Genomic DNA, 27,782 nt, shown 5'->3' on the forward strand with positions numbered 1-27,782 from the left:
CAGCCGAACAGGAAAAGCAATACGAACAGCTTACACTCCTGGCAGTCGGCATACAGTCCCCTTTCCCCCCAAGAAAGAGACACACTCCAGCTTCAGGGTTAAACAGCAACTCATTTACTCAGGGCTACGTGCCCAGTATTTATGCAGGTCTCCCACCTGGTGGACACTCCCCTAGGGGACCAAATGGAAGACTGTAACAAAGGACAGACATAAACCAATTACAGACACACAGCAGTAAACATTCCCACAATGCATCCTGGTTTCCTCCCTTCTGCCCTGGAGATAATTGTAGAGGTAATCCAATTATCTCCCAGGACAAAGACAAGACTCCATTACACATGTGGGGATCTAAATACAGTATTCTGCTTTAAAATATATAAAGTCACTTTTATTCCACCCAACACAGACATGTTACATATCCCCAGATAGCTCAGGTCTGGGTGCACATTATTAGGTGAATGGCACCCAGACTACACGAATACAGTTTAATCGCCATGGAGCCAAAGTCTTTAATCACACAAATAGGCTCCATGGTATAGCTATCTGGGTTACTACAATTCCCATAGAAATACCGAATTCCAGTGTTCGGTTAACCTTGTACGATTAGGACCCAGGCGACAGACGGCTCAGCGGTGTTCGTGCAATTAAGTGTCTGTTTATAGTTCCATAGAATCCTCGCCGAACACCGCTGGTCTTTTGCACGATTAAAATGGCCGCTACCTCGTGGTCGGCAAACGAACAAAGGCCACCCAGCGTTCATCAATTAAGCTGCGGTTAACCGCAGCTTCTGGGCGGTTAATTGACGGCACACTCCATCTCCTAGGTGGTCCCTCATACGGTAGTTTGTTCGGTAGCTGGAATCTACCGAACACCCCGGCTGAAAGGCATATTCGAATATGCCTTTCTGCAGGTAAAATAAAGCTTTTTAAAGTCTGGTCCATAGTCCAAAGGAAGTAGGCGAGCAACCAGGCTTCTCCAGCTCATAGTGGCGAGGTTGGTTTCGCCACAGCTAGTATTTTGACTATTCTTGGATACGTCAAGTCCAGCCATTCTAAGGTCCGGTTATACATTATTCTTAGTCCTAGGTGTAACACAGTTCTGCGTGCTGGATCAACTTGTAATCCTGACAGGCTTGTCCATGCTCAGGTCTTAAAAAGTTTTTGCTCACTTGTGCCATTACCAAGAGAACCTACAGGGAGTGCAGAATTATTAGGCAAGTTGTATTTTTGAGGATTAATTTTATTATTGAACAACAACCATGTTCTCAATGAACCAAAAAAACTCATTAATATCAAAGCTGAATATTTTTGGAAGTAGTTTTTAGTTTGTTTTTAGTTATAGCTATTTTAGGGGGATATCTGTGTGTGCAGGTGACTATTACTGTGCATAATTATTAGGCAACTTAACTAAAAACAAAAATATACCCATTTCAATTATTTATTTTTACCAGTGAAACCAATATAACATCTCAACATTCACAAATATACATTTATGACATTCAAAAACATAACAAAAACAAATCAGTGACCAATATAGCCACCTTTCTTTGCAAGGACACTCAAAAGCCTGCCATCCATGGATTCTGTCAGTGTTTTGATCTGTTCACCATCAACATTGCGTGCAGCAGCAACCACAGCCTCCCAGACACTGTTCAGAGAGGTGTACTGTTTTCCCTCCTTGTAAATCTCACATTTGATGATGGACCACAGGTTCTCAATGGGGTTCAGATCAGGTGAACAAGGAGGCCATGTCATTAGATTTTCTTCTTTTATACCCTTTCTTGCCAGCCACGCTGTGGAGTACTTGGACGCGTGTGATGGAGCATTGTCCTGCATGAAAATCATGTTTTTCTTGAAGGATGCAGACTTCTTCCTGTACCACTGCTTGAAGAAGGTGTCTTCCAGAAACTGGGAGTTGAGCTTGACTCCATCCTCAACCCGAAAAGGCCCCACAAGCTCATCTTTGATGATACCAGCCCAAACCAGTACTCCACCTCCACCTTGCTGGCGTCTGAGTCAGACTGGAGCTCTCTGCCCTTTACCAATCCATCCATCTGGCCCATCAAGACTCACTCTCATTTCATCAGTCCATAAAACCTTAGAAAAATCAGTCTTGAGATATTTCTTGGCCCAGTCTTGACATTTCAGCTTGTGTGTCTTGTTCAGTGGTGGTCGTCTTTCAGCCTTTCTTACCTTGGCCATGTCTCTGAGTATTGCACACCTTGTGCTTTCGGGCACTCCAGTGATGTTGCAGCTCTGAAATATGGCCAGACTGGTGGCAAGTGGCATCTTGGCAGCTGCACGCTTGACTTTTCTAAGTTCATGGGCAGTTATTTTGCGCCTTGGTTTCTCCACACGCTTCTTGCGACCCTGTTGACTATTTTGAATGAAACGCTTGATTGTTCGATGATCACGCTTCAGAAGCTTTGCAATTTTAAGAGTGCTGCATCCCTCTGCAAGATATCTCACTATTTTTAACTTTTCTGAGCCTGTCAAGTCCTTCTTTTGACCCATTTTGCCAAAGGAAAGGAGGTTGCCTAATAATTATGCACACCTGATATAGGGTGTTGATGTCATTAGACCACACCCCTTCTCATTACAGAGATGCACATCACCTAATATGCTTAATTGGTAGTAGGCTTTCGAGCCTATACAGCTTGGAGTAAGACAACATGCATAAAGAGGATGATGTGGTCAAAATACTCATTTGCCTAATAATTCTGCACGCAGTGTATACCAAATGCATATCAGACTGATCCACCCATAAGGGCAGTCCAGAACCAAAATGCAGGCAAGTTCTTTATGCTCGAGAGATACAGCAATTCTGGATAATCACTCCAGCCTTATGAACCATGCAGAAAATGTTAATTGCCTTATAAAGCAAATAACAGTCCACCTCATCAAATTATATTTCTGCATCAAATCTCTACTGTATATCCTGTATATTTCAGGAATTGATGAAGTTAACCACCCTTCTAATGGCTATCAAATAAAACCAACATGATATGAAAGAATAATCCCTGTAAGTGGGGGGCTTAGTCTACTCGTCAAGATTTTTATGACTTAGTATTATTATTAAAAAGGTGAATGTGTAATTAGAGCCTGACTGACATCACATAAAGTGGGCAGCCAGCGACGGCAGGAGGACCTAACTGTTATTTTTTGAAATGTAATGCTTATCCTGAAGATGGTGTCTCACCTCAAGTTAAGCTCTGCAAAAAAGACGTGTTGAAACCAGCTCACCGTGTTATATGCATTTCATGACAGTGTCGAAAGCTGTTTATTCTTTGACTATTTCTGCAAAGAATGGACAATCAAAAATGAAAAATTTTAATTATGGATATATCCTTACATTTTGTGTTTCTTTGAGAGGCAATACATACAAATATGTGTCATACTGAGGGGCGGAGTCGAGCGCCAGACGGGAACGGTCGCATCACCTCTGAGCTCCGGACAAACGTCGGCAAAAAGGCCCTAAACGAAGCCCGGCGGCAATTGCAGAGGCATTCTACCACCCCCCGGGGAAACCCCAATAAACGAGCAACAGGCGGATGCCTTTTTTGTATCCACAAACGGCAGGAAAAACAAGATGGAAAACCGGGGCCTACACAGCCTACCAAGCCACGAGGCTAGTGCACAAACTTACAGCCCTGAGGGTGCACCAGGACGCCTACTTGCAGACTGAGACAGCTGCGACTGACGACTACAGCATGGGTAGAAAATCCCAGAGACCCACACAGAATACAAGCAGGACCACACAGGACATAGGCGACCTACTGCAAAGACCAATGGCGCCCAAGATGGCGGCCTCACCAGATCGCACAACTGCCTCCCAAGATGAAGGACAGCAATCTGGAGCTGAACAAGAACAATCAGCCGCTCATCCAATAACGGGTCCACAAACTAACAGAATTAACCTCACACCGGCTACTAAGCAAGACATAGCGGACCTGTTAAAAGAAATTAGACAAATGCACGCAGCAGATATGGACTTGCTAAGGACCGAAATGCAAGCAGTAATTACACGCACTCAAGCCACTGAAGAGGATATCCTTGACCTGAAACAAGAGGTAAAGGGGCTAAAAGAACAAGTAATATTCATGCAGACATCCCAGTCCAGCCTCACTATGAGAATGGACCTAGCAGAGGACCGCAACAGGTGCACTAACTTAAAACTAAGGGGGATACCGTATAGCGTTGACTCCACAGAATTACCCCACTACCTCAGATGCCTCACAGCTACGCTCCTACCACACGCCCAAGCCAAAAAAATCACACTAGGATCCGAAAAGCAAGACAAGCCCCAGCCTCAGCTCCACAAGACGTCATCATCCAATGCCACTCGGTGGCAGACAAAATCAAGATCCTTACTGCAGTCAGGGGAAAAACACCATTTGCTTTTGAGTCATCCCACATTACCTTCTACCAGAACTTAACAAGAAACACGCTGTTGTGGCGCAGGTTCCTGGCACAAGTGACGAGTAGTCTTCGCGAAGCTAAAATTGAGTATAAATGGACTCTACAAAGGACTCTGACCGTAATCAAAAGCGGTACCACACACAATCTCTCTTCACTACAGGAGGCATAACAGTTCCTGCGTGCACTGGGCATTCATGTCGGACCCGCAGAACAAGAAACTCCCATGACATTGCACACCTGGGATCCTGACAGAACGACTCCGTTCATCCCCAGGAACAGGGAACACAGAAGAGAACTGACCTGAACTGTAAAAATTGTAGCCAGCAAACATACCATGCATTGAATGGTTACTACGTTACTTTCTGTTTTACTTATGGTTCTACTTGTTGTTTTACCACTTATTTTATCATTGTATTGCTGTAACATACGCATCGACAAGACTAATTCACGCCACACCATGACTGCTGCTGACCCGACATCGGACGCGACTTACTCTGACGCAGAATACACCAAATGCTCCAGGGAGAATACACCTTCTCCCACACCCCCGCGACTTCCTCGGTAAGGAGTCAATTCTCAACCCACTGGATGACCGCTGAGACACAAATGGGCTCAATAAGCGACAACCACTTACCCAAACACAAACAGACACACGCTGACACGCGCAGACTTTACAGTACCCACTCGTAGACATAACATCACTGAGGACAACCACTTGCACAAACAATCAACCCCAACATGGAACACATCAGGGGGCACAAACGTGCAACTAGCTATCTCCAGACAGACAACCCTTGGGTTCTCTACCCCCCCACACTACTACACTCCTGGCACTGGGAGAGAAAAAAGACACATACCTCAATTTACCCCAAAGTCGCCTTAGTTTGGCACCAACTGACCCATAAAATAAATTAAAATGTGCAGAACTAGCTGACACCACAGATTAGAACTGACAGACTGATATATGCCTAACTATGTTGTGATGTCATGAAACACTCGAAAACCCGGAAGGCTGTTGTGGCCATACGGGTAGTATTGTAACTAACCTTGCACGGAAAAATAAAGAATTGAAAAAAAAAAAGTGTAATACTGTCCTACGTATATGTGATTGCAATACTGCAATTGGGTAGCATAAGTCTAAAAGTTTACTACAGTCTAACCAAAAACAAAAGCTCAAATTCAATAACACGCAGTATGAAGCTATCAGTCTACAAATTAAACAGAAAGAAGCCAACAGTGCAGTATAATTTGTTTAACAATTCTTATTTCCTATACAAAGATCACAGAACATACTTACTTTTTTAATATATGGAATACAATTGCTGTGAGTAAATCACACCCAGCTGCATCCTCAACACTCTTTTAAACTTGCTAGGTAAACAATATTATATATTTCTTTGTGGTTTTTACTTTGCATTTAATAGGAAGTACATTTACTGGGAATTTTATTCAGTGAGAACTCTTTTCTAGACAGATTTGTTTTGTCTAACTTGTAAATCTAAATTTGTTTACGTTTGGGCTGATCAGGTGATGTTTCGAACTCAGAGCAGAATCATGAAACAAGGAAAATGGAGCAGTGACTGAGCATATTCGTTTTGCAGTAAAAAAAAAACTAAAACAAAAAAAACGGGATGAGCAGTAAAAATAAATATTTATACATTTGTTAATATTGAATATATAAATATAGAATTTTTGCTGCTCCTCCTTTTTTCTCTCTATTGCTTACTTCTCATTTAATTAGTGAATAATATAAACATTTAGTAACTGTCCCCTAGCAATCAAGCACCTTTTTCTACCATCAATCATCTCTTATTTTGGCATTTTGGTGGAATTCAGAGTCACAAATCAAAATACAGACTTGTCAATCGCACATTTAATTTACCTGAAACAAGTATGCATGCTTAAAATACCTTTTTAATAAGGTTCTAATTAATGAAGCAACTTCAGATATAACAATTGACAGAGCTCACAGGGCACTAAAACCAAAATACATCTTAAACCTAGTAGCAAGAGATATAATATGCTGTCTGCACTCATATGCAACTAAAGAGGAACTATTAAAAAAAGCAAGACGGCATAAAAATCTGATGATAGATAATTCTAAGATACAGATCCTACCTGAGTTATCATGGGCGACACTACAAGCCAGAAAAAAACTAAAGACAATTTTGGCAATCAAGCATCTTTGTGACCCAATCGGTCCAAATTTGAAAGTTTGTAACATAAAGAATCTCCAAGTCCAGTCAGAATAGTGGGCTATCTGTCTCAAAAACATAGACCTCCACAGACCCAAAGGGATTCTGGGTAATGGGAAATAGATTGAATTATATTAAAGTTAAATTGTACTTTGTACAGAATGCTTTCTATAAATATTCTTTTCTTTCTAATTCATTGTGTTGAAAGTTAAATTAGGAAGGGAAGATATAGGCAAGCAATACTCACTACAACAGTTCTTGTTATTGTGTAAATTATACAATAAAATGAGCTTGATCATAAAAAAAAATGAATTTACCAGCATATTTCTGCACGGATTAATTTGTAAATTTATGATCTATTCTACAGCACTAAAAAGGTAACATTTTTATCTGAAGGGGCGTGACCGGAAGAGGATGTGAGGAAAGAAGCTCTGCCGATACTCGAAACACGCAAATTGACCGTGCCTTATACAGCTAGGCTTAACCGACTGAAAACAGCCCAGAAGGAAACAAATGGGCAAAAATAAAAAGAACAGCTCTAATCCTAATACACCCAAGAAGGGAAGGAAAGAAATTACAACCAACCTTAGATCCTTACTTGTCCCATTACCTGTGACTCCTCCGCCCATGATGAAAACTCAGAGGATCTGTTTGTGGATGGAAGAGAAGTTGACACTTTAAAAGAAAGTAGGTTAACACACTTGATGTGTAAAGGAAACAAGACGAAGGGACGTGCTTCCGTGAGAGCCACACCAAATAACTTTACACTCTATATTTTCTTTGTGCTTTAAGCTGTAATTGCAAGTCAGTTAATGCAAAGAAAATATGGCCCAACAGATGAATGACTTTGATAACAAGAGCCAACGCTGTAACTTATGCAGGAGGGGAGTCACTGAAACAAGTAACTCAGATGATTTGTATACATGCTTAAAATTTATTTTTAATAAAGTTATATTTAATGAAGCAACTTCAGATATAACAATTGACAGAGCTCACAGGGCACTAAAACCAAAATACATCTTAAACCCAGTAGCAAGAGATATAATATGCTGTTTGCACTCATATGCAACTAAAGAGAAAATATAAAAAAGCATGACATGTGCACAGTCGCCTTGTCGGCATATGCACAAAACCTCCCACCAATACCCATTTCAATAAAAACACTGACACCAGGGTTTTGGCAAAATTATATCACAGCTTTTATTTATTATTAACATAAATGATAAAGGTCATTGTCAACAGCAGGCCCACGTTGGCCTGCACAATTACCACAGTAGTTTACAATTTAACCCCTTGACAATGACCCACCCCCACGTAACATAATACCCAAACATTGTAACATTTTAACTTAACATTGAAACATGACCATTGCCACCAAAGGGCACCATCCATTGCCACCAAAGGGCACCACTAGTGTAGGGGCATACCAAGACACCCATACACACCCCGGTTCGGAGCTACCTACGAGCTTGAACATACCAAACCAGTCCAAAGGCCTACCTATTAGCCCTGAACTCCAAACTTTCCCCATCTCACTCTTTTCTCCCCCCAACTTTACTCTCCATCCCCCGCCACAGCTCAGACCTCGACTCCTCGAGCTCCTGAGCGACACCCCCCCAGGGAAAATATTGCCCTCTGGAGGCCCTCCTGTAAACCTAGCAACAGAAAATCTAAGCCCACTTCGGAGAGGTGGATCCCGTCTCGCCTATAATAACCTGGAAGCATGTCTTCCAACTCCCTGTGCCTAATTACAACCCCCCAACCTCTTCACATACGCCGCCATGACTTTGTTAACCTTACCCTTAATTTTCGCCACCGCGGAGGTGTTCCGCGTGTGTCGCCAGTAAAACCTCGGAACCATTTCCGACCACACTACCAGAACCTCTGGCACTAACTCCCTCAGTTTGTCCACATCCCTCTTCATACTCTCGATCAATACCTTCTGAGGCAACAACCCCCATCATTGCCTCCTGCATGAAGCAACACTATGTCCGGAACCTGACCCAACAGAATTTTTCGAAACATTTCCGCACAGATATCATTCCAACCCCAACCCCGGTATCCAAACCACCGGAGCTGCACCAGGGCCCAGCTGTAGACCCCGATGTCGAACTGCAGCTCTCCGATGCGCCCAGTATATATATGAGTGGCCGACCACCCATGCCGTCCAACCTGCAAAACATAAAGCAACATAGCCAATCACCACACAGCATTAAAGTAACAACTCCCCTTGAACCACCCATAGGCCTTATACCAACTTGTTTGGCCTGACGTAAGACCTGAACCTCAGGGACTCCCACCTGCCGATCTTTTTTACGCGATCATCACACAAACCCAGTCTCGCTGCTTCCGTAGCCGCGCCAATCCAAAAGGAATGAGTCCAGAATTGGCCTGGGTCCACTCCCAACTGTGCCAACGCCTTCCGCAAAACCCTGAGGAACTGGAACTTTGATAGTGAAGAGCCGTCCTCGCGCTGAAAATATGAACCCCCGGCCGTCGCCTGAACCTCCTGGAAGGCCGTTGCGCACTTAACCGGGCACGTTCTCCCACCTGGGAGCTCCCTCAACGTAACCAAGGTCCCCTTCCCCATTATGTCCGTTTTGGACCACCTTAGGTTGATCACTACCTTGTCACTCCACACCTCCACATCCACTGCCTGAAGCCCCCCTGCCCCTTGGTGGCTGCTGCTGACCAGCTCGCTGACATGAAATGCCCCGAAAAATGCGAAACTAAAAACCACGAAGAAAAGCTTAACTTCATATCCCGAAAAACACACCATGGGCAGAACCCTGACCACCCGCTGCAGCAACTTGAACGACACCAGCCTCCTGGCATCCACTGACACTTTACCCCTCCTTAAACCTTTCAGCGCCTGCCTCACCAGAAAATGTTTTGTGGCATTCTCCCATCCATTAAATTTGAACAAGAAAGCTAGCGCTGCCAGCTTACGTCCTACCACCGAGGCCGAAGCCCCTGCGGTAACCGACCTACACACGAGCCACAACAGCATGTCCAACCGGGTCTCCCGTGAGAGCTGAGAGCTCCCGTGAGAGCTGACTGTTGCACTAGCTCACTTCGGGTGAATTGGTAAAAGGCGAAAAGTCGCCTCCACGTCCGCCTTAGCCAACAACGCCCCCGTCCTGCTCGCTGCACCAGACTCACCGCCTGGTCGAACGAAGCATACAACACTGAACAAAGGGCCTTGACGCTTGGGGGTAGGACAGGTGATGAATCAGGCGGTACTTGCCGGGCTCCTTCTTAGGTACCACCCCCAATGGTGATACTCTCAAGTTAGGTAAGGGGGGGCTCCCTGAACGGCCCCGCCACCCTGCCCAACTGAACCTCCTTAAGCAACTTTTCCCTGACCACCCCTGGAAATTCCCCGGCCGACTTCAGGTTGCGAAGCCAATGAGCCACCTCCCGGTCCCGAAATGGTATCATAAACCCTTTTGTAAACCCCTCCTCAAGCAACCCAGCATCTTCCCTGTTAACGTAGTGGTTTAGCCAAGGCAGCATCGCGCCGACCTTTACTGGCGTTGCCCCCAATGGCAGGGGACGTGGCCGAACCTGCGGGTCCCCCCGCTGCAGAGGCTGACTTCCCCTTCTTAAAGCACCTGTGGAGTCCGTGAGTGCCTCCACACCCGAAGCACTCGTGCTTGAAGTGACAGGTGGCCCCCCACTTGCACTGCCCCTCATTGTATAGCCAACAGTAGCACCGGTTCTGGTTGGCCGACACGACGGTAGAAGTGCCCGTGCCGGCCCACGTCTGAAAGGGAGACGCTTTCTGCGCCATCATCAGTTTTATCCAGAGTGGTAGGTCCATCTGGTGCCACCGCATCCCCGGATTAGCGGCCAGTCGCTGACGAAATTGTTCGTCGTACCACCACCACGCTAGACCCCCATACGTCCGATATGCTTACCAAACCCCGTCCAGATAACAGAAGAGCTGCAAACAGTGCTCCGCCGCCTTCTAGCCCATCATGCCGGCCAAGATGCAGAACGCCCTTAGCCAGTTCCCAAACGTTTTGGGGATCTTCTTATACCGCCGTTTCTTTTCCTCCTCCTCCTGCTTCGCATCCTTTTTATCCTCCTCCTTGAGGTCAATGTATTCCTCAAGGGGGAGAAGTGAAAAGAGCTCCACGAACTCCCCTTTCCAGATCCTCTCCTTCACCTCAAGCTTGAGGTGACAGCAAAAAGGGCCTGCGAAAGAAACATGCACGTTCTGTTGCGCGGCCTCCGGGACACCCCCAAGCAAATTCTCCCTCTCGCTCGCGAATCCGGGCGTCTCCACCTTGGGAGTCGCGCCCCCGTCCGCAACTACACTGCACCCGGCCCCGGAAACCACCACTGGACTTGACCAAGAGACCTCCCCTTGCGGAGCCCAAACCTGGCTACAGTCCCCGTTTTTCCTTTTACCCACCCCTCAGGAATCAATTAACTGCCTGATGCCCTCTAACAGCTCCCCCGACTGTTGTAATGACAGTGTCTCACCTTCCGCACCCCTTGCCGCCGAAGGCCGTGGGGTTGCCGTCCGGCTGTGGATGTCCTGCCCCAAGCGTTCCGCTGCTCCGGGCCGTATTCCCATGGTGCTGGGTCTCACCCAAACCGCGGGCAAACTTGACGACTCCTGTCCTGCAGCCGGGTTCGCCTTGCCTGCCGGCGACCATCCTGATGTCCTCACTGCGTGGGATCGCTCCCTCCTGGAGGGTGACCGTCTTCGAGACCTGCAAGGAGAAGACATCCTGGGTAGGGTGGCCGTGGAAACCCTGCCCTGTCCCCTCTCATCCTGGGAACTGTAACCCATCTCCCCTCTAGCCGTCCGCCCTCGAGGGGCAAGAGCCTGCACTGCAGTCCGCATTCCCTCTGGGGAACTCCCGCTGATGGAACTATCGTCCCGCTGCCTCCACCCTACGCCACCCCCAGGTGTGTGTCAACCCCACAGGGGTTCCATGTCGTCTCCGTCCGTCCCCTTCCGGTGGCTGCTCCGTGACATGTGTCTCCTAGCACCCTGCGCGCCCTTTGCTAGAGCCTTGCGCGCTATCCCCTTGGAGGGTGCTGACCTCCTGCGCTGTCCCTTGCTGGTGCTCCCTTCAGATCCGTCCTCGACTTCCTGACCAGCCTGTCGTTGTCCCAGACCTAGTCGTATGGGAGACCCTGGAGAAGTGCTGTGCTCCCGTCCGCTGACTGGGGACACTATATGGCGTCTCGTGGCGCTAAACCCTTCTGGTCCCCTCCCTGCCCTAGCAGTCCCCTGCCTGCCACCTGCCACCCTGTCGTCATCAACCCTGCCAGCACCGGGACCCACCCCCGGGGTAACCCGTGGGCCAGCAACTAAAGGGGCAGTAGGGTCAGAGGGCGACTCACCCGGGCGATGTGCAGCAGTTGTTCCTGTTCCACCAACAGCACTTCCAGCGTTCCCAGGACCTGCTGCAAGCCTGCCGTACCACTCCTTCTTCCGCTGGCCCGCGCTTGCAATGACCCCTTTCACGAACTCCTGTCACCCGCAGCCACTTCTCCTTCCTTTCCTGAAAAAAGAGCACACAAGAACCCAACGTTCGGCAGTTTTGCTGTATGGCTACCTCCCCGTCCAACTCCCAAACGTTCGGCAGTATTTTTACCTCCCCGTCCGGGAAACGAACGATCGGCAGTAATATTACCTCCACATTCGTCTCCCGAACGTTCGACAGTTTACGCCCATTTGCCAGATCTCCTACCTCCACGTTCATCAACCAAACGTTCGGCAGTTTCCGTCCGGTCGCCAATACTCCTACCTCCACGTTCGCTCCCCGAACGTTCGGCAGTATCAGATTTGGTTCCCGAACCAGCAGCCTGTAGCTCCAGCCTCTCCTGACGGCGTGTTTGTGCGGCCACACTGTGATGCCGCCCGCGACCTCCTCCACTTGCGGCCTTCCCGCCAGCAGCCTCACCACCGCCCAGACGACCTCCAGAGGGGCTCCTTGGATGCCGGGAACCCGGAACCGCGCTGAGGCTTAATCTCTGCGGGGGCCACGTCCTCTTAACCGGCCTCTGACCCTGGGAGCTTCCTGATCTGGATGGCAGAGCATCTCCAAGACAGTCCCTCAGCCACTTGACACCCCTCTCCTGCACAGCAGCCCGGAGTCCTTCCAGCCAATCTTCCATCTTGCTGACAACCTGCAGAGGAGACAAAAGAAGAAACAAAGCCACAGATAACAGTAGCAAATCCTGCTACAACAACAGGTAAGTGCAACTTTAGATTAAAAGTGATCCTTAGATCTAAAATGACCACTACTTATACTCCCCTTATAACTCCACCCCACTCCATATCCGTAGGCCCATCCCTAACCACTGACCCTTAGATGGCCTGTCTCCTGGCAATGTCAAGGCCCACTCCCCTTGGCTACGCTGCTCCATGGGCTACAAGACAGCATAAAAATCTGATGATAGATAATTCTACGATACAGATCCTACCTGATTTATCATGGGCAACATTACAAGCCAGAAAAAACTGAAGATAATAACGGATTCTCTTAAGAGATATCCCATTTAGATGGGGCTTGCCACTAAACATAATGGTTAAAAAAGGACCTGCAACATATATAATTAAAAACCTTGAAGACGTCCCACAGTTTTGTGAATCCTTACAAATACCAGTTCCTGATATAATAGAATGGAACAAGTGTGTAAAAGAAGGAAAAAACATTCCACAAATAATGAACCAACCTTGAATACCAAGACCACAAAGAAGGAGACATAAAAAAGCAAATAGCTTGGATAAAGATGATATAGAAAGAAATCTGGAGTAACTAATGACTATATAAAGTGAAAAGAAATTTAAATAAAAAAAGATAATTGATATCATAGGGAGGGGGTTAAGGGTACGGAGTTGAGGTAGGGAGCTTTGGTCGGATGTGGAGGATGGGAGAGTGGGGGGGGGGGGGGAAGTAGGCCTGATTTAGAAGGAGGAAATATAAAGCAGTTTTTAATGTGTATTTCTTCTCTCTCCCTCTCTTTCTTTAGATAGTATGAGATATATACACAGTAAAAGTGTAAGGGGAAAAAGGGTAGATTTGAATAACCCAAGCCAATAAAATACAAATTCACAGAACAGATAAGTTAGTTAATAAAATGTAAGGTAAGTGAAAAAGTAAAAGTATATATATTTAAAGGAACACTATATGGTCAGGAACACAAACATGTATTCCTGATCATATAGTGCAAAGCCCACCATTTAGGTAGCTTGCCCCCCCCCCTTAGCCCCCTTAAATGTTAATAAAACTCACCTTATTTCCAGCTGGCCCCGCACTCCTTGGTGACATCATCAGAATTGCCAATTTTAACCAATCCAATGCTTTCCCAAAATACGACTGAACAGATAGTAGAAGCATTCTCAGAATATTTACATGACTTGCACAATTTACCAGACAATAAAGGGCTAAGCATAAAAGTTAAAAATAAAAATATTAAAAACTATCTAGATGAACATCTTATGTTAAACTATGAAGAGATAACTAGACTAGACCAACCAATAACACTTGAAGAAATTGAAAAAGCAATTAAGAATTCACTAAATGGCAAAAGTCCTGGACCAGATGGATTAACAATGGCCTATTATAAGATTTTTAGGAATGTATTAGGTTCTAATCTAGTAAAACTAAATAGATCTATTACCGAAGGAGAAAACTTGCCAGTACAGTCATGAGAAACACTAATTCTTGTTATTCCCTATCTGGGAAAAGACAAAGAACTATGTACAAGTTATAGACCTATATCTCTTATTAACTGCAATATAAAGATCTTCGCAAAAATATTGAGTGAGAGAATCAAATAAACCTTTGATTGGGGCAGACAGGCAAGAGATGCCACGACAAAGGTTATAGACTTGATATATGAGTCTGGGAGAGGGAAAGATCCAGCCTTAATCCTGTCAACAGATGCGGAGAAAGCGTTCGACAGGGTGAATTGGACCTTTTTATTCAGAGTTCTAGTTCATATTGGTTTTGGTCCCAATATGTTAAATCTAATAACAGCTCTTTATTATATGCCTACAGCAAAGGTTTGCTTCAATGGCTTACATTCGGGTCCAATCCCCCTGTCGAACGGAACACAACAGGGCTCCCCTCTCCCCAATTCTATTTGTTTTGGTCTTGGAACCCTTTTTGAGTGTTTTTTGAGATAATTCTGATATTACTGCCCTTGAAATAGGAGGCAAACAGTATAAAATATCATCTTTTGCTGATGACCTTTTGTTTTGTATCACTAGACCCCAGATATCGCTACCAAATATAGTAAAATAATGTAAAATATTTGGGGAGCTTTCATGCTTTAAAGTCAATCAATCTAAGTCTGAAATTCTCAAAATTTCAATCCCCGAAAAAACTGCCAAAAGAAACTTTTACATTCAGTTGGGTTAAAAATAAAATAAAATAAAATATCTTGGAATATACTTATCAAATAATATACATAATATGTATGAAATTAACTATTTAAAAATCTTAAACAAAATTAAATCTGATATATAAAAGTGGATAAAGTTAAAGATTTCCTGGCTCGTAAGAGTTAATGTAGTTAAAATGAAATTCACACCCAGGATAATCTATATAATGCAAACAGTACCAATAGAGATTCCACATTATTTTACACATTTTTTTTAAAACTATATAATTAATTAGAAAATTCCTATGGAAGGGGGTGTGGGGGGGAATCCCGACTAGATATACATATCTAACAAAATAAAAAAAACTAAGGTGGCATGGGATTATCAGACACCGAGAAATATTATAAATCTATGCATATGGCTAGGATAATTCATTGGAACAATTTGGAAAAAGACTGGATTGATATAGAACAAGATGCATTTAATATACCTAAAAGAGTAGCCCCATGGTTATTTAACATACAACTGGTTCTAATAGATAAATACCATCCTACTGTATGATGTACTTGTAAAATTATGAAGGAAATGTACAAATGTAAGAAATTATTATCTCAAAATACTCTTTGATGACACCTTAACCTATAATGAGGAATTTACACCAGGATTGGAAAGAGGAAATATAGAAAGAATCTTCTCACATGAAACATCCTATTCTAAAATAGGTAATTTCTCGAAAGAATATAAGAGCTTGAATAGACAACCGAACCACAACTTCCAGAAATTTTACATAGAATTTCAAATAGAAAATTATATATCTACCCTTAAACAAAAATCACAAACATTAGAAATATTAACTCCTTTTGAGGAACTATGTTGGACACAAGAGCCCCCAAATAGATTGATATTGAATGTTTATAAAATAATAACAGAAGGGGAGAAAAAAGATAAACCATATTTTATTAGACAATGGGAGACTGACCTTAATAGTGTCTTGTCAAATGATCAATGGAAAAACATAGCTACAATAACACACACATGTTCACTAGCTGTAAAAATACAAGAGGATGCATATTAGATATTAACTAGATGGTATAGGGTCCCGTACATCTTGCATAAGATCAAACAAAACAATTCGGAAAAGTGTTGGCGATGTATGAAAGAAGTAGGCACCTTTATACCTCTTGTTCTCTCATAAGGCCATTCTGGGAAAAAAAATGTGAAAATAATAAGATCCATAGATGACCGAGAATTTGATATGAACCCATCTCAAATATTATAACGTAACACAAATCAACCAGTTAAATATTACTTGTAATCCCTTATGATTAGATTAATTATTTCCGGCAAGGTATTAATACCTAAATATTGGAGGCAGACACAAATACCTTCAATAGAAGAATGGGAATTTATGGCTGTTGAGATATGTAATATGGAACAAATAATATTTTTGAATAAAGGAAAGAGTCTAGAACATAATAAAAGATTGGGCACTGTGGAAAAGATCCAAAGAAAATAGATACAATAGACTAAAATAAAAGATAAAAATATCAAAAAGAATTATTAATGAGATAATAACATCGGAAAAAGTTAAAGTTAAAGAAATAAGATCAAACACTAGATCTCAATAAATTATATTAAATATAATTTAGCATTAATTGAGACAAGAACTAAAACGGAACTACAAAGGGAGGAGGAATAGGGAAGACTGGGAAAAGGGTAGAGGAGTGGGGGATGGTTTTTATTTTGTCTTAGTTTTTGTTTGTTTTTGATTTGATGTTTGTCAGTAACTTATATTGTACAATGGAACATAATGAAGTATGAGGAAACAGATTGTTAAAGTACAATTATATATGATATATTATTATTATTTGGTTCTGTACATATATAAATATGTGATAAAAATAAAAAGTTATTACATTAAAAAAAAACATTTTTTTCTGCAATCGATTGTATGTATATATACTGATTTGTAAATACAGGGATTATGTACTCTTCATCCAACCAAGCCTTCATGGCTGTCTGTATAGAAGTTATGTGTTTGCCTGGGCCCAATCAAGCCTTTATCTCTATTAATGGAATGGTTTGTACATTTTACAAGAATGCTGTGTGAGATGCAGATTTATGAGTAAATGTTAATGTCACAACATGTTAAATGGTGCTTAATATGCTGTTTGTAATCGATTAGTACAATATAATAGAATGTAAAAAAAGGAAAACATTTTTTTTTGTCTATATGACAACATATGTTGTTACAAGTGGCAAATAATACCAAAATTCATTGAATTGTTATATTAGTTGTTGAAAGTGGAGAGGAGAGGATTTCCTCCTGAGATGAGCAGGAGGAAATCAAATACCAGATATGATGTAGGTGTTATAGACAGGAAGTCATGGTGGGCCTGATGGAAGTTGTAAATGACAATGAGAGTGACAGGGAGGGTAGAGAAGGAGATGAAGGTTGCAATGATTACAAATAGGAAAGTAGGGAAAGTTGGATGTGTTTACCATGAAAGACCAGGAGGAAAATGTGAGGCAGTCAAAATTACCTGAGAAAAAAAAAGTGGAAAACACCTTCAAATGAGCATGTAATCAATACAACCTGGAGAATATATCCAGAATATGAATATTCAATATGAGAATATAGTGCAATCTGAAATAATAAAAATATATATCATAGCGTAATACAGTTTAAATAAAATAATAGGAGTGTAAAGCTAGATATTAAACTCACAAAATGCAAATCAGGCCTCTCACCCCCCTGGGGTATATAAGTATATGTCTTGATAGTAGATCAAAAACGAAGTATGTCTTAAAGAAATGGATAAAAAGAGCCATACATGGTGAAGTATGTATAAAATAGTACAAAAAATATTTATTGGGAGCACTTACAGACATAAAATGGCAGTAGGCATATCTCCACTCTCAGTGGAACTGGATGGCAGTGTAGAAATAGACAGCACAAATCCAATTCGAAGTAGTAGAGAGCAGGAACAATAAATCAGCATACAAATAAAAATAAAATATAATATAAATTAAAATAGCAAGCAATAAAGTCCAATATCCAACGCGTTTCGTCCAGGTAAATAAAGGACTTCTTCAGGGATATGTAGAGAATCATCCGTGGAGGAGCTTCTTATACCCATCGCAATCTTCTTTCATGCCGTTCACCGGCAGCGTGCGTTCCAGATTGGAACGCAAGAGGGAACTTCCTGTATCGTCCGTCTTTCAAATTGCACATGCGTGAAAAGACAAAGTTCTATGCGCTCGAGAATCGAGCTTGTTGATGCGCATGCGTGAGGTCTGAATAAAGAGAAAATGTACACAACAGGCGAACATGTCGCCATATGGATAAATACCAAGATCCACATACTGTAAAAATAACCTATTTAAGCAAACAGCAACTAGAATAGGAACAAAGAAGTATATGTGAAGCCAATAACAAATAAATATGGCTGTAAATCGTTACCAGAATAGATGAATGTATATTTAAAGACAAAGACATTATTTTAAACATGTATTTAGAAACTAAGGTATTATATAGAACATACCTAGAGAAATAAAAAATAAAATATAAAAATAAAATACAGCAAAAAAATACAGCAAAAAAATATATATAATAATACTATCAAAGATGATAGCAACAAAGCCAAATATAAATACAATAATATAATCAAATGAATAGTTCATGTTAATGAGAGAAAAAGGAAAATTACCATATCTAAAAAATGATAAAAAAATCTAATAAAATGTTCCAATAGAATGCTAAATAAGGCCCTGTAGGTCTATTTCAGCATTAAGACCAAAGTGTAATGTTCTTAAAGTGTATATCCAGAAAGCTTCTTGGCGAATTAGTTCTTGGAGTTTATCTCCTCCCCTACATCCTAGGGTGACATGTTCTATGCCAAAGGCTTGAAAATTTTCCCACCTAAAAAGTGGACACGTACTACAATGTTTTGGAACACTATGATCGAGTTTACCCTTTTTGATGTTATTAAAGTGTTCTAATTGAATATTTATATTCTGGATATATTCTCCAGGTTGTATTGATTACATGCTCATTTGAAGGTGTTTTCCACTTTTTTTTCTCTGGTTTATCACTTTGGGTGCTAGTGAGGTTCACCTGGAACCCCTTCAATTTAGCAGATTGAGTAATTAAGTCAAAATTACCTTCCTCAATGTAGTGATGGAGAAGGTTGATAATGGAAGGGCATAAGCTGTTGCAATACTTTTTGGGTTATATCCGTGTTTAAAGGTGTGTTTTTTTATTCTGGATTAACAAAAGTAATTTGTTGAAGAGATATAGTGATTAGGTGATGGCAGACTAGATGGAGTAATTAGTGGCTAAATTCACACATACCACTATGGAGATTTTTATGCCCAATGATGTGGAAATTATAAATGAAATAAAAAACACAGCAGGTAAATTTAACTGATTAGTTCATCTAAATCTGTTTTCTCTATTTCTTAAGCCTTTGAGTGCCTGCTTTTGTATACAGTTTATGTTTCAAAGCTTTTGAGAATTTGTTTTTGAATATTGAAGGTCAATGGATACAGTATAATATATAAACCTGTAGAAAGTAAAATAGAAAGTATAATTTTCCAGGTTTTGATGAATGGATTTTAAGAAGAAAGACACCAAATGTTTTTCAAAATAGTTGTCATTCTAAAGTATATGCAAAAATATCAACTGAGAATTCATACCTTCTTTCTAGAATTAAACATTTGAAGCAAGTATGTAGTGAGGACTGACACATGTTTCAAGTAGCTTTTGGCCAGCTGGTAAATCACTTAATATTTTAAATTGGACATTGCAGCAAAATTTTATGATATACAGCTCTATGCAATGGGTCCCTTACAGAGTAGCTTTGAATGAGTTACAACCAATTCTTACGATGACCTAATGTCATAAAAAGCTCTCAGCATGCGTTTTCAATATGAGTCACATCTGTCCCTGAAAGTCACCTCCTATACTGTATCTTTGAAGTGAGGCTGTAGGAGAGCTCTGCTAAATTGGGATACTGAGTATTTAATCTTGAAACTTTAGCAACTGCAGTTTAGAACCTAAAAAGCACATCAAACTCAAATGGAACAGTCAATTTTTTTAAACGGACACAACAGTTACGAGTACTACTACAGCTTAATGTAGTGGTTCTGGTGTCTATAGCCTGTCCTGCAGGCTTTTCAATGTAAATGCTGCCTTTTCAGAGAAAAGGTAGTGTTTACATTGCTTCCAAGTAACACAGCCAGCCAAATTACCAGACAGCCACTAGAAATGCTTTCTATGTGTAGCACCTACATTCAGCATCTCTACGCTCTGCATGGAGACACTGAATGCTCCCCATAGAGATACATTGATTCAATGCAACTCTATGAGGAAAAGTTGCATTTGCTATGGGAAACATTGGATTGTCTGAGATCATTATCCATGGAGCCATGGAGACCAGTGCATCAATGGAGAAAAGGTAAGTTTGAAACCTTTTTACTCAACAGAGAGAGGAGCTGAGGACATACCGTATTTATCGGCGTATAACACGCACCGGCGTATAACACGCACCTCATTTTCAGAAGGAAATTCCAGGAAATTTCCCCCCCTCCCATAGTATTCCCCCCCTCATCCCATAGTGTTCCCTCCTTTCCATAGTATTCTCCACCCCCTCCCATAGTATTCTCCCCCCCTCCCATAGTGTTCCCCCCCTCATCCCATAGTGTTCCCGCCCCTTTCCATAGTATTCTTCCCCCCCTTAGTATTCGCCACCCCCTCATCCCATAGTGTCCCCCCCCTTTCCATAGTGTCCCCCCCTCCCATAGTATTCTTCCCCCCTCCCATAGTGTCCCCTAGTGCACTTTCCCTCTTGTCCCATAATTACTTACCTGTCTTGAAGCGTGGGCCGGCTTCACAGCGCGCACCGCGGTACTGGAACCATAAATTCAGGTTCCGGTTTCCGGCGGGACTGAAAGGAAGTGTGCACACAATAGTGTGCACACTTCCTTTCAGTCCCGCCGGAAACCGGAACCTGAAATTGAAGTTCCAGTACCGGCGGGACTGAAAGGAAGTGTGCACACTTCCGTCCCGCCGGAAACTGGAACTTGAAATTGAAGTTCCAGTACCGCGGTGCACGCTGAACACCGGCCCACGCTTCAAGACATGTAAGTAAATATGGGATATCGGCGTATAACACGCACCCATGATTTTCCCCCTATTTTCAGGGAGAAAAAGTGCGTGTTATATGACGATAAATACGGTAAATATCCATTTCAACACTATAGTGTTAGGAACACATGTTTATATTTCTAACACTACATATAATTTAATATGCATTATTATTACTATTGGTAATTTTCAACATCTAAATCTCTTAAAGTATTGGCTGACTTGCTGGCACTGAGCATATATTAGAGACAAGAACCCCAGTCTATTAAACTGGCAGGTGCTACAATATTTTAATAAAACTGATTCCAAGAATACACAAAGTGAATTGAGAGGTTCAATTTTCCACTTTTCATATTTTACGCAAAGCTGTTTATTCTGATTTTTTAATGTAGATTTAGTGTGTTTTGTAATTAATATAATGAAGGCAATGACTCTCAAAATTAAAAGAAGTAAAGATAAACAAAAATTAAAAACATATACGTTTAAGACTATATTTTTCCAAGCTGTCTGCCACGCTGTAATCTAACCACCTGCTCTATCTGCTGCATAAATTAGATGTCTCTCGGGAGCCTGTGCTGCTGATTGGTCTATCCTGTTACTATGACAACCATTTTCTCTCTGCTATATGATCTACACAGTTCCTTACAGCTCATCAGAGATTCACCAGGCACAAACATGGTGTATATTTCTTTTCCCAGATCCTGTGCAATTTTTCGATGCTTTATGTCAGATTATTTATTAAGACAAGAATATGTCTCCAAGGTGGCAAACAAAATGTTGCTAAACGTGGAACAGCTTAGGGACAAACTTGCTTTATTTACAGTAATCCTTATATACCCTTGGGGAAATACATTAGACAACAGTTTCAACATTTAAAATGTACATATAAATATTGACTACGTAATTGAATCATTATTTTAATTATTAAAAATTGCAAAGGGAAACAAATAAAATAGAATTGAAATATGCAAATGTTAAAATTAATACTTTAGCATTTTAGTTATAAAAATGCTATGTTTGCATCTCGATAGCAATACAAATTAATTTATACACATGGGAATTTACAAATATAGTACACTTGCTTGGATGCCTCTGCATGATAAACTATTTATTTATGGGTACTCTATGGGGATGATGTAGAATATTACAAGGCTAGCATTGCATTAACATGACAGGTGCATACATTGGAGCTATGCAAAGTGTACATTTCTAATACTCAGCACATTTGATAATTTTAAGCTATTTAAAAATATGTCTACATAGACTTTGTAAATGAGAACAAAGGGGAGCATTAGAACGTTTGCAATTGTGCAAGAATGCTGGGGCTGATAGGTTAACTGCACACCTTTTTGGCCATTAATTGCACTTTTGCATACAAATTTACATACACCACCTGTGATACAATTCCTAAAACAAATAAGAAGACATTTTTATTTTTGTGTTGATTGCACACCTGTACGCTGGTACCTGTTCCTAGTAGGAGTCATATTATGCAGATGCGGACAATTGTAAGTGCTGATTATTGCTCAAGTCTTTTTAGAATGATGAAATTAAAAAAGGTTACATTTTCCTTTAAATATAGATGCAGCTTATATGGTTCAATAAAATGTGAAGTTTTTATTTTTAAGTTTGCAGGCAGCATAATGTGTATATTAGATGCAATCACAATTTCACTGTTTCATTGGATGTACTAATGTAAATGTCTTTTTATAATGGCATTTTAGAGCACTTTGAATGAACCGATTGATACTTTTCTGTGTTGGGCCTCGATTTACTTTTTTGCATAAGCCTTGCAAATGATTTAATATTTGTAGATAAACCTTTAAAATGATTAATATACTAAACACTGGATTTTATCCAAAAGGACAACATTTACTGAAAATTACTGAATTACGACCGTATTGGCAATTTGGTTGGATTGACCAGTCCTTTAACATTCATTTTGAATCGGTCAGAAAATCAGTTATATATGCCTTTGAACCAATATAAAGCACAGGAATTGAAGATTCATCAATGACCGCATGGAGGCCAAAGATAAACTGAGTGATAATTTGAAGTACTAATGCATACAGGCAGTGCTATCAGCCAATGGACAAATAGTTAAGCAAGGGTTAATTATGTGGGAGGTCAATAAGACCCAATATTACTATAACAAAGGTATTTTACCTCCTTATACCCCCACTGGACATGTGGCAGGTGGAGGCATATATACTAGATGTTTAAACTAGCGACTTGGCAGCCATTGCTGTCCAGTTTCTAAAGAGATCCCATTCGAGGAGGATGGGGCCTGTGAAATAACACACTGCTCTCAAGACTTGGCTGTGAGAGCACTTACTAGGCAACCAATCAGAAAGCTATTGGTCATATTGCAAAGCTTGGGAAATTTTCCCACGCTTTGCGATAGTTGAGATAGCATGTGAAAGCCCATTTCCCTGCTGTTAGAGCTTATTCTGTTGCAAACTCTCCAAAGGATGAAGATAGAGTACGTATAATTGCAATGTGGTTTTGATATTTCCCCATGTTATTTATTTTTTGTGTGCAATAATGCGTTAAGGCAATCAGGCCTTTTTGTTATTTTAATTAGTGGTGCCAGTTATTATGGATTTTATTTGGCCTTTTTTATACTAACATACATACAGACACACATTATTATTATTATTATTATTATTATTATTGCCATTTATATAGCGCCAACAGATTCCGTAGCGCTTTACAATATTTTGAGAAGGGGGATGTAACAATAAATAAGACAATTACAAGAAAACTTACAGGAACAATAGGTTGAAGAGAACCCTGCTCAAATGAGCTTACAGTCTATAGGACACATGCATGAGGACATACAGACACATACATACATACAGACACCGACATACATACACACATACATACACACAGACATACATTCATAATGACCTACAGACCAGTGGCGGATCCAAGGGGGGGGGGGCAACGGGGCAATTGCCCCCCCCCCCCCCCCCGAGATTCTCCCCTGCCGGCTAATGCAGGGCTGGCATTGCTCAAGTGCCAGCCCTGCAATGTGCTTGTGGACCGGGGAGGGAGATCTCTGATCTCCCTCCCCAGTCCGCAGGCACATTGCTGACAGCCGGCAGGGGAGGGAGTGAGAGAGGACCCAGGAGCTCTTACCTGCAGCTCCTCCGGGTCCTCCTCTCGCGAGATTTGGAGCGTTGCCGCGGTGACCACGGCAATGCTCCAAATCTCGCGAGAGTGAACTCTAGCCCTGTAGCTGGGCTAGAGTTAACCTCACCACCACCGGACCACCAGGGAATCCCACTGGACCACCAGGGAACGAAATATGTCCCCCCTCCTCATAAATAAAGGTAAGAAGGGAGGGGGGGCATACATATATTAATTTTAATTAAATTTTAAAAAAAAGCCTCCCTACCCTCCTTACCCCCCATACACACACTACCACACACTGCCCCAGAAACACTGCCCCCCATACACACACTACACACACTTCCCCCCATACACACACTACAAACACTGCCCCCCATACACACACTACACACACTGCCCCACAAACACACACTACACACACTGCCACAGAAGCACTGGCCCCCATACACACACTACACACACTGCCCCCCATACACACACTACAAACACTGCCCCCATACACACACTGGCCCACAAACACTGCCCCTCATACACACTACACACACTGCCCCAGAAACACTGGCCCCCATACACACACTACACACACTGCCCCCCCATACACACACTACAAACACTGCCCCCATACACACACTGGCCCACAAACACTGCCCCCCACACTACACACACTGCCCCCCATACACACACTAAAAACACTGCCCCATACACACACTACACACACAGCCCCACATACACTGCCCCCATACACACACTACACACACTGCCCCATACACATACTACACACACAGCCCCACAAACACTGTCCCCATTCACACACTGCCCCACAAACAATGCCCCCATACACACACCACCTCACAAACACTGCCCCCATACACACACTACACACACTGTGCCACAAACACTGCCCCATAAACACACTGCATACACTGCCCCACAAACACTGCCCCCATACACACACTACACACACTGCCCCCCCCCATACACACACTACACACACTGCCCCACAAACACACACTACACACACTGCCCCATACACACACTACACACACTGCCCCATACACACACTACACACACTGCCCCAGAAACACTGGCCCCCATACACACACTACACACACTGCCCCCCATACACACACTACAAACACTGCCCCCATACACACACTGGCCCACAAACACTGCCCCTCATACACACACTACACACACTGCCCCAGAAACACTGGCCCCCATACACACTACACACACTGCCCCCCATACACACACTACAAATACTGCCCCCATACACACACTGGCCCACAAACACGGCCCCCCATACACACACTACACACACTGCCCCCCATACACACACTACAAACACTGCCCCCATACACACACTACACACACAGCCCCACATACACTGCCCCCATACACACACTACACACACTGCCCCACAAACACTGCCCCATACACACACTACACACACAGCCCCACAAACACTGTCCCCATTCACACACTGCCCCACAAACAATGCCCCCATACACACACCGCCTCACAAACACTGCCCCCATAGACACACTACACACAGCCCCACAAACACTGCCCCATACACACACTGTACACACTGCCCCACAAACACTGCCCCCATACACACACTACACACACTGCCCCACAAACACTGCCCCCATACACACAACGCCCCAAACACACACATACTGCAACTCTCACACACACTGCCACCCTCACACACACACACACTGCAGTTCTCTCACACACACACTGCCCCACACACACACTGCAACCCTGACATACAGTGCCGCCCTCACGCACTCGCACTTCACCACTCACACACACACTGCACCTTTCACACACACTTCACCCCTAACACATACCACTGCTCCTATGCCCAATATCCCAGCAGACCCCAGGTAAGTTGTCAAACTGTTCTTAAACGGTTTGACTACTTACTCTGGGATGGGATCCTGGCACTACTGGCGCCATAACTACTACACTGAGCTGTAGTGGTTATTGTGCCTGGATTATTTCTTTAAATAATCTACAAGTGCCCCTCCCGAGATCAGGTTCTGGATCCGCCACTGGTCAAGACAACCTAGTAATCCATTAACAGCTAAAACCAGAAAAGGAACCAGAAGAGATTCCAGAAGAGAACGTTTCAGAAGAGCAAGATACAATTGAAAAAGAGGAAGGCCTATATCCTAATAAAGTAGTTCTGTCATGAAATATAAAAATCATGAATTGTGTAATGAAATGGGTTAATTATATAAAAAAAAAGATGCAAAAAAAAAAAAAGATGCAAAACACACAAAAAAAAAAAACACAAAAAAAAATGAAGTTAAATCAATTACTAAGATAACAGCAAATTCTAAAAACAATAATGCAAAAAAATAAATAAAAATGAAGGGCGCACAGGGAAATATATATTACTCTACTTGGGATTGAAGAATGTGAACCTTAAAATGTAAACTGCATTTTTATGGACTGAAAGACGAGGAAAGTGTACCAAAAAGGGGACTGGGATAGATAGGATACTGGAAGTCGATGCCAGATATCCACAAAGTTCTGCCAGACAAGGAGCTAAATATTTTAGCAAAAAATAATAAATACTTTATTAATACTAAAAATAATAATACAAAGTGTGTGCTCATGTACAAAAAAAAGTGAAACAAAGGTGTAAACCAGTCCTTCTAACTAAAAATATACCAAAAAACACTAAGAGTACTAAGTTTTAATAGGCTAATACTAATGGTATACATAGAGATAGCATCACAAGGAGTAATACTAATGGGCTGGTGTAGGTCTAGCTATATAGCAGGGTTTAAGCAGTAAAGCATGCTAGGCATTGGACTAGGGACATAAGAGTCGATGTCTCCATAAATATCAAAGTGGATCTCAGAGTATAACTAATATAAGTAATTAGGACAACAGTCTCATATGTTATAAGGAGCAGCAATGGATAGTGTTGCAGTTAGGAATGGTAATAGTTAAATATAAACCTAACAAACAGAATAGTGGAATAATATAGATCAATGCCTTAATAGTAAGAGATAAAGATCGTACTGAGTGTATATTCAGGTAAAATAATGGATCTGAAAAACTACTGTGTTGAGATGTCAGAAAACTAAGTACATTCGATAGCAGTAAAACAGAATGTTCATGAGACTCTGCCTCAGATTTTTTTTTTATTAATCAACTTATTTATTTATTATTATTTTTTTCTTTATCACCTTCACCTTTTGGAATATGCTTTAAGTTATCAGATGTATTAGCTTAGGGGGTTTAGCAGCAGGTGCCCTTGAAGACACGGGAGGATTTCAACTCAGGACTAGCAAATGCTTGGCGAGTTCTGACTTTAATGTTATATGACAGCAGTGTCCTCATCACCTTAGATTCACAGCTACCACTATCACGTTTTTCATGAGGTTCTATTTAAACCCTCACTGTCCTCACATTAGCATCGGGCTATTTATTTATCCCAGACACTATCTGAGGCAGAGTCTCAGTAACATTCTGTTTTACTGCTATCGAGTGTACTTCATTTT

This window comes from Pelobates fuscus, chromosome 4 (assembly GCF_036172605.1).
Source record: "Pelobates fuscus isolate aPelFus1 chromosome 4, aPelFus1.pri, whole genome shotgun sequence".
Lineage (NCBI taxonomy): Eukaryota > Metazoa > Chordata > Amphibia > Anura > Pelobatidae > Pelobates > Pelobates fuscus.